The sequence below is a fragment of the Lactuca virosa genome, chromosome 8 (assembly GCF_052849685.1).
Source record: "Lactuca virosa cultivar CGN04683 chromosome 8, Lactuca_virosa_CGN04683_v6, whole genome shotgun sequence".
Classification (NCBI taxonomy): Eukaryota; Viridiplantae; Streptophyta; class Magnoliopsida; order Asterales; family Asteraceae; genus Lactuca; species Lactuca virosa.
In genome coordinates, this window is record NC_136433.1 from 285,825,521 (window position 1) to 285,835,496 (window position 9,976).

Consider the following 9,976-nt stretch of genomic DNA (forward strand, 5'->3'; position numbering starts at 1 on the left):
TGACTTAACAAATGTGTAGAGTATGTTCTCACCTTTGCGTGTATATAAAGAACATTGAAAACGAGTTAGTAACAAAGAAGTTATAAAGAATTGAAGATTGAAGGAAAAATGTCCCAAGGCCGGAATAGAATCAGCCAAGGGTTGCTGTCAAACTGGCACCGCGGCACAATGGATGAATCTCCATGGCACGACGATTTATCTGCATAAGAATAAATAGTAATGCACTTTGCCATGCGGCGCGTCATGTGGGTGCCAAGGCGCGGTGGCCAAAAATATGATGCTAGTGGAGAAAGAGAACCACAACGTGACAAGTAGAATGCCACGACGTGGCAAGTAAATGATTGCCTTTGGCCTCAGGTCAAATAGTTGCCACGACGCGGCGAACATGTAACCATAATGCGGTTACGCATCAAAATTAAAGGTTGTTACCTTTCATTCTTGTCATAAGCAGCCCCTTAAGAAGCTTGTAAATTGATGCCATTAGTAGTGTTTAGATGCCTTGAATAAGCTTTATGTGTGATTTCAATGGTGAAATCTATATGTGTGAAGTTAGGATTTGTGACCATAAACTTGTTGGATTAGTGTCTAAGTCCATAACTATAATTGGTATATTCTTGACCCGACCCGACATGGTCCATTTGGGTTGCATGGCATCATACATTTGGATAGACTAAAATGAGAGAAATAACACTTAAGGTTTATTAATATATTATAAGTTCTAATATATTAATAAGATTATTTAATTAGTATTGATCAAGAATTAATCTAGAATTAATTTAGTGATCAAAAGAAGACTAATTAAATATATGGGTTGATTGTGTAAATCATCCATACTTATATAGTGGGCTAATGCTCCATGGATTATCAAGTTGGGCTAAAGCCCATAGGATGCTCCATGGTCTATTTGAACCCATAGATCCAAGGAAATGGAAAGCCATGACAATTAGGGTTTACCCTAATTGTGATTAACTATATAATGATCTTATTATTGAAGAAATCGGCCACTAGAGAAACAAGTGAGGGCAAACCGATTTTAGAAGTGTTCTACTTTCTCTCAAGTTATTCCAAGTGTTCATGATGTTGTGTGAACCATTTGAGGTGTCACACTTGGGGCACTAGGCTCTTGAGCTCCATGGAATCAAGCACCAAACAAGAGGTATGTAATTCTACTAGAATTTATATTATGTGTACTTTATATTATGCTAGTTAGAACAATACCTTGGAAAATTGATATTTGCATGTATAATAGAGAAAACATAGATCCAAGGTATTTAGGGTTTCATGTACACCATAGGAGTGTTAGAATGCTCAAAACCCAACAGTGGTATCAGAGCCAAGGCTTGTTTTCAATTATACTTGATGCTATTTGCAAGAAAAATCATTTTTTTGGAATCTTCCAGTTCACCACGAGGTGGTAAATTTTACCACGAGGTGGTCACTGTTCAAAGAAAAAAAAATTTAGTTTTTGGCCTGTTTTGGATTAGAATCATTACCACAAAGTGTTTTTGTTCTTAAAACTTGATTTTGAAGTTATGGTAATGTTTATTCTCATCCAAATAAATGATAATTGTCATATTTTCCAGACTTGTTTTCGTTTATGTGATTATCTAAGTTCTTCAAAATTGTTGATTATGAATGTTCATGCTTGTGAGTTTTGTTAGATCATAGGAATTATGTGCAAATTGTTTTGTTAGTATAATTCTTGATCTTAATGAAATTGTATGGACTCCATAACTTGTCCTCAAGCTATGGATTACCAAAAGTTTTTTGTGTTACCTTGTTTATGAGTTGATTTAGATTAATGAAAAAATTATGTGTTAGTTGTTTTCAATCCATATTGATCTAATAGAAGTTCATAAAATATGTTTTTGTAACTTGTCCTCAAGTTATATGAAAAGTCATATTTATGAATCTTAAAACTCATAAAAGTGCCATAGGTTACACAAAAATAAAGAGTCTTTTTCATTAAATTGTTTTTATGACTCCATAACTTGTCCTCAAGTTATGGATGTTTAAGAGTCACTTCTTTAAAAATGTTATTAAAGAATAAGAGGTTACATAAAAGTGAAGAGTCTTCATTTTAATGAACCATTAAACTCATAAGTTATGAAATGAAAAGTCTTGAATAGTTTCAAAACTTGCCCTCAAGTTTTGGAATTTGTAAAGTTACCCCTCATGTATACTTTAATTCCAAATTGAACCTTAGAATTTTAAAAGTTTAAAATTCAACACTTATAATATTATTATAATTTTAATTATATAGATATGTATAAGATAAAGTCAGTCTTACCGTTAGTAGGCCTCATTCACGAAGCCGGTCTATAAGGGGGGTATAAGGTTACTGTCTATAAAATGGCAGTTTAATGGGTGTCCACTCTCACCCACCGCTTCCTTGACTGGTGGAGGGTCGTTAGCCGAACGGGTAGGAAAGGACTATAATTCTCCCTTCATTAAAAGTATAATGATAAATACTAAGTAACTAAACACTTATTAATTCCCAATCTTAGTTACTTAGGAAAATGTGAAAAGGTGCTAACCCATGAAATTGCACTTTGCACCTTGTTAAGTCGTTAGTGGAGCGTGTGTGGTTAACCGGCACACTAACCTGGGACTGACCAAGTGTGGCAAAGGGTAACTTAAATTTATCATAGATCGATGGAGCGTGTGTGGTTAACCGGCACATCGATTAGGTGATAAATATTAAGGGTACCAAGTATATTTGCATGATTATTCACACCTTGTTTGTGATCCTCGGCATCCCAGTCACAAACTTGAGAGGGCACAATCGAGATTCAAACATGCCATTGAAAGTTCAATGTATCTCAAAAGATCTAGGAGTTTCAAATCCAATTAAAACTTAATTATATTTCGTTTTTCATGGTGGAAATTGGTAAATCGTCATTTACCTACCTTCAACTATTTTATAACTCGGATTACGGCATCCCTCTTCCAGTTATAAATAGGTTGTTGGATCCTAGCCTTAATATTTCATATTGAGTGTTATATTAAGGACTTTAAATCAACTAACTTGAATTTCTCCCTTATAGATGTCTCCTTCAGACAACTATGGTCTTCCCAAATCTTTAGGAACAAGCTATCCTAATGAAGATGATATCCCAAATGGCAATCAAGGTGAAAGATCAATCCCTTTGTTGTGCATTAGTGGGACTGGAAATCATACTTCACTTCCTCCAATAAATCTCCCTATCCCACAAGTTTCAAGACTTGATAAGTTCTAAGTAACTCAATCCCTATTGGCAAACAAAGTCTATATGTGCTTAGATCTTGGAGATTAAGTCACATATTGACAAGCCGCGAGAGTCGGGTGTCGAAGTCTCGAGGTAGCTGGCTGTTGACTTGGTTCTTCAGTCACTCCCTGATGACAGATCATGACATGACCCTTTAATGATCTTATCTATTTGCTTGGTGCTGCTGAATCAGCAATGATTTGGAACACTGGTAAAACAAATTTCATTAGAAGATCGACTTCCCAAAACTTCATGGACATTGATAATGGTGACACTGGAAATCCAGAAAAACTTTCTCTTCCCAATGGAAAGGGATCGACCATAGTCAACTCGGTTGACCAAATGGTAAAGAGAAAGGCTAAGTCTGAGATAGTCCCATGTACCATTCCCAAAGAGTCCATATGTGCCTATTGCCAAAGGAAAGAGGCATTGGTTGCGAAGCTGCCGAATTTACCTGAAACCTCATAAGGATGGTAAAGTCAAAAGTTTGACTCTACTTCAGGTAAAATCCGTTATCTAACTCTATTAAGTCTCTTTTGGAGATTCTTAATACATGATGTAATGTAATTACATTTTGATGTTTTTGAAGACTCAAAGGAAGCTTAAAGAAAAAGTGTGCTGATTCTGATCGCATGGTTCGATGACCAAAATTTTGAGCCACTGCATAAGAGTTATGAGATATTGCTTAGGAATAGATAACAACAAAGTTTTCATATGAATTTGCATTGTAAGGATAAGTTTTTTTGCAAGTTTTAAAATAAAAGAAAAGTTTTGATTTTATTTATTTTAAGTATCCTTACAAAGGCATTTGTGAAAAATTGTTGTTTATATGTTTCCATCGATAAGCAATATTGGAAAATGAATTTGATTCTTTCGTTTGTGGTAGTGTCATAATTTATCAAATAAGGAAAGATTCTCATCACCCAAGTTTCAGTTGGATAGAAACTTGGAATCATGCAAGTTGTATTGTGTGATGAATGAGATTTTTCATCTTTGGTAAATTAAGACTAATTCCTTGTTCACATTCGCATGTGAGTCAAGCGAAGGACTAAAGGATCGGGTACATTAGGTTGTGCACTAGTCAGGTCCACCACAAAGGTTGATAAGATTATTCGTTATGATTTACTAAAGTTTAGTAAATATGATTATGCTTACAAGTTTAAGTGTAATGCTGAAACATTGGAAAAGTTTCAATATATGGCAGAATGAATAAGAAGAATCAAATAAGGCAGAAAGATAAAATTTTCTCCAATCTGAAGAGATGGGAGAGTACTTGTGTATCTTGTTTTATGATTATCTTAGTGATTATGGAACCATATCACAATTGATCCTCTAAGGACACCTTAGTGCATTTGTTGGCTAAGGAGAGGAATCGTGAATTGTGGAAATGGTTAAATCAAAAGATAAATCATACTTCATTCCAAAATAAAATCTTAGAGTCATACTCAAAGATTGAGCCTTGAGTTACATAATCTTAAGAAAGGTTTAAAACACTTGTCAAATGTAGAGTAAAATGTTTTCTTACTCTTGTACATTTGAAATTGGTAAGTTGTGATGTTTTGGATAAAACAAAGACCAACTAAGGCCAATTGTGTGAAGTGTTTGTAAAAGAATCCGCACTATCTCTTGAATATTGGGCAAGAGAGTCTTATATGTCAAGAGGACAGTGGGAGTTTAAAAGATCCTGAAATAGTTTCAAGAACTAATCAAGAGTTTTGTTAATCACTAGTCACGACTTGAGGTTTGTAACCTATCGTGCTGACATATTCTTATTTCTATGTCTATTACAGAAAGGTTGACTATGCTTGTGAGTTATATGAGTTCTCAATTGTTTGCATAACAACCTGGAAGCAATGGTAGGCCCTTGTGCTGCCGGGTGGCAAGAAATTAAGATTGAACAAGTTCAGTCCATATGTGTTTGGATTTGCCACTAACCTTGTCTTGTGATTATGGTTATGACAAATTCACATGGATAGGAACACTTACACCATAAAATCTAAGTTTCATAAGGTTTCTCTCCGATTCATGAAAATGATGGTGAGGAAACTCTTTCACTAATTAGATTTTAAGTAGATAGCAATTGTGAGAATAACAAAAGGTCTAAACATTATGCTTACGACATCCCTCTTCATAATTGTTTAGACACACAAGTGAGCTATCTAAGGAAAAGTGTATGATTTTGATAAAGTCTTATTAAAGCAATTGCGTATCAGAAATCTGAACTTTGGTAAGAAAGTCAATAAAGTGTTGATTTCTAAAAGTCCAGCTGATCTCTGGATACATGTCAAAGCTAGTGGGAGCATAAGTGTTATGCTAATAAGATAATAATCATTATGCTAGTGGGAGCATGATTATTATGTTAAGTGTTGCAAGTTAGCAATATTAATTATAGAAAACAAAAGTTTCAATTCGCCTTGAAAAAGTTGTTTTGCTATAATTAAGGGATAGGATTTTATACTTCATTCCAATTATACAAGATTAGATTGAGATTTTAATCTACTTTAGTCAAGGATATATAAGAATGTTATGTTGGAATGGTTCAACATAAGGAAATTCTATATATGTTGTGTTCTCAAAATTCGATTATGATTACGGCATACCTCTTCATAGTTCGAATTGTGAGAATATGGCAAATAAAAATTTATAGCATGAATCGTGTCCTATATGCTTCGGGTATAGGATCGATTACATGAGCTATAATAGTTATCCTTTCTAAATTTTCCTAATGCTTAGGGCATTAAGAGGGGAAAAGGGATTAGAACTGGATATGACTAAAATGATTAAGCAATTGTCGAGGACAATTTGAGGTTTACCAACGATTGGTTACTCATGGACAATTGGAAGTATAGAGTAAGGATCATATTGACATATTTTGAAAAGAGGCAACTCTTGTTCAAAAGTTATGGTCAAAATGTGAATGTGGAATTGTTTCCATAGGTGGAAGTTATTCTTTGAATCTGTGTAAGATTAAAGAACTTAATGCAAAGAAGGATGTTCAAAGGAATGTACTTTGAATTTGAGATCATTTCCATGGGATTGCTTTCCATTGGAATACTCTGTAATGTATGTTGCCAAGTCTTTGTGACTTTTGTGCATAGTCATTACAAGGGGATCATTGCATATAAGTTTAGAGTCTAACAGATTACAGTAAATGGCAAGAGTTTGGTATTCTTACATTTACAAAAGGGATTGGGATTGTGAAATGAGCATCATTGGAGTCATGTTCAATTGATCTATTTCACAAAAGAAAAGACCATAAGTAAACATAGTATGCATGCTTGGTGCATGGCACGACTATTGTTTCAATTCAAGTATTAAGTTGATTAATCGAAACATGAATAATGAGTAATCAATATGGTGCTTAGATAAAATGTGTTTTTATTTACACTCAAAGTGTTGGGGCTATACAGGATTAGTATTATTTTTGTGTTTCACTTTGCATGTTTTGACTTCTAGAACAACTAGGTCATTCTTCCCGAATGACTAAGTTATTCAAACCATCCACAGTCGGTCATATGTTGGAAGTAGATATGAATCAAGACTGTCATGAATTTGGCTTGTATGATTTGTCTAATGTGCATTAGACATAGCAATGGTTGCTGCAACATTCATGAGTACTCATAAGGCCTGAGTATTGGATTCAACCCACGCTCATTTGGATTCACTTCATGGATTCTATCACGAGTGAATCGTGAGACGATAATATGTTATATTCTTCAAACCTAGAGATATGAGTTGTTGACTATGAGTTGGTTATACATTGATTGCACGAAAATGCATTGGTAACTCGATGTTATAAAACGTGCCTTTGTGTATGATTCAAAAAGTAGTCAGTACAAGCATATGAGTCGAAGTTTATCCATTCCTTTTACCCTCAAAGGGATAAAAGCGATATCTGTGGGCCCCTTGATGATTTAGTGATGACAAAATGTAAGTGCTCGGCCGGGCCGGGCCTGGACTGGTTTGATTTGTTCAATTAGTCAGTCATCATAAATCGGAAATCAGGAAACAACAAATAGACAGAGAGAATGATTATAATCCATGTCTCAGTCCATATGATATCTAGAATGGAGGAATATATGATCACTTATCTAATGGACGCGTCATTGATTTGTTTAGAGTTCAGCAACAACTTTTAAGAGCTACGATTGCTGGTCAGGTTATGAAGGCGTACTTGCAATAATAGTTATTAGACTTATCCAAGTGGGAGACTGTTGGATTAGTGTCTAAGTCCATAACTATAATTGGTATATTCTTGACCCGACCCGGCATGGTCCATTTGGGTTGCATGGCATCATGCAATTGGATAGACTAAAATGAGAGAAATAACACTTAAGGTTTATTAATGTGACAACCCGAAATTTCTATTATGTACAACCATTCAATTCAATAGAAGTCAGAACTGTTTATGCTAATTTTCAAGCTTTTTGGAATAAGTTTGAGTGTTTTAAAGTTAGTACTTTAGGAGATATCAGGAGAGAGGATGCCCTAGGGTTTATTGTGTAACAATAAAGTCCCAAAACTCCAAGAGTTTGGAGTTTACGGCCTAAACAATGGTGTTTACGGCCGTAAACCCTAAAGGAGGGTATAAATATGACACTTAGTCATTATTTACCACTTTTTCACATTTTCAAGATCCAAACTCAAATCCTCTCAAGTATCATCGACTTTTCTTCTTGATCTTCAACTTTGTAAGTGTTTCTAGCCCTAAAAAGTTGATATCTTACTTAATCTAGTGATCTTACATGATTCCATCCGTGAAATCATTCCAAAAGTGTAGATCTTCAAGTTTCACTAAGAACACCAAGAACACACACTAGTGTTCTTGGACTTTTAGCACCTTTTCAAGCTTCTACCTAGTAAGTACTCCTACCCTAGTGTATTATAAGACTTGTTACACTTCTAATCATCAAGAAAACACCAATGAAACACAAGATCAAAGGTGTTTACGGTCCAAGATGTTCTTGGACGGTAAACCCTAACAAAGGGGCCAAAGTGTGCCCTAGTCCCTTACCAAGCCTTGGAAACTAGTCTAGATCCCTTCCTTGATGTGCATAGGACTTAAAACAATAAAAAGACCATAAACCATTTTGGTTTACGGCCGTAAACCCAAAGAGAAATGGTCCAAGGACCGTAAACTCCACAAAGGAGTGAAATGGTGCCCTAATCTCTTCCTAAGGCTTAAACATGAAGTAGGAATGCTTCTTATGGTCTTTAAAGCTTCAAAACACAAAATAGTCAAAGTACCATGAGTTTACGGCCGTAAACTCATGGGTTTATGACCGTAAACTCAAGGGGTGATGGTCACAAAACCGTAAATTCCAAAGGAGTTTACCCTTGAACCCTAAACTCAATTACAAGGTCCTACCACCCTTAGATGCAATCCTTAGGACTTATAGCACTTAAATAAAGTGTTTTACATGTCTTAGGATGTCTTAACTTGGTTAATTAGTTGTTTAATGACTAATCGGATACATATATGTGTTATTATATGTTAACTAGGATCCTTGTGTGTGTTCAAGTCTTCACTTGACACTTAGCATCCTATACATTCCGTTCATCCAAACCACTCACTACAGGTGAGTTCATACCCCTTAATTAACCTTTTAAATGTTTTAAATGCTTTTATGGGGGGGGGGAATACAAGTTGAACAATTATAGTTATTATATCAATCACATGTGATTAATAACTACCAAACAAGTGGATTTCTTACTTTTCAAACTGTGTTACCAAACTGTTTTACTTCAAACTGTTTTACAAACTCTTTTTCATACCAAATGCTTTTATCAAACTCTTTTACATGTCAAATACTGTTACTTAAACTCTTTTAAACTTATATTCTGTTAAAAGTGTATCTATATAGATATAGTGATATAAGTAGGATTGAAAGGACTTAGGACTGATAGCTCACCTTACTTCCTGTTCCTTGTTTGGTTGTGGACTTAGGGTATCAGGGTTATTTGTCCGAAGGTTGTTTGAATCCTAGTTATATATTATGTATATGTATATAGATATAAAAGGTTACTTCTTTCCAGTTCAATACCTTTGGGTAGCAAGGGTATACAAACATGTTCATACATACAAACAACATTACTAGTAAACTATAATAGGTATAGTTTAGGAAGTTACAAATCTATTACTAGACCAATGAAACATACAATGAGTCAGTTCATACATGTGTCATAACTTATAGTGATGAGAAACAAACATAACTTATAGTGATGAGAAACAAACATAACTTATAGTGATGAGAAACAAACATAATACATAGTGATGAGAAACAAACAATACCATACAGAGAGAACATACATACAGGCTAGACAGAGCAAGAACACACAATACAGCTAGCACATACATTACATATACATTATTACAGTTATGTGAGCCACGTAACAGGGCATGGCACTACCTGCCATGACCGTTTTGTATCTAGAATCTCCTTAATTGGGGAGCATATGAGTTTGTGTATAGATCTATACTGGATTGACTATCCTACACCTTGCTGCTCGCTACAGTGGGACTTGCAAGTCTACGGGTGCCAAACGTCATTTCTTACGACGTCTTACATCGTCGTTTTTCTATGAGTCGGTAGCAGGGTACAGGCCGATCACATGGTACTTTAAATAACAATTGGTTTAAGGTAGTTAGTACAGCAGTAGTTACTTAATACAACACTACAGTACTATTTCATTTTCCCATTACATTCACTTTGTGAACATTCACACAA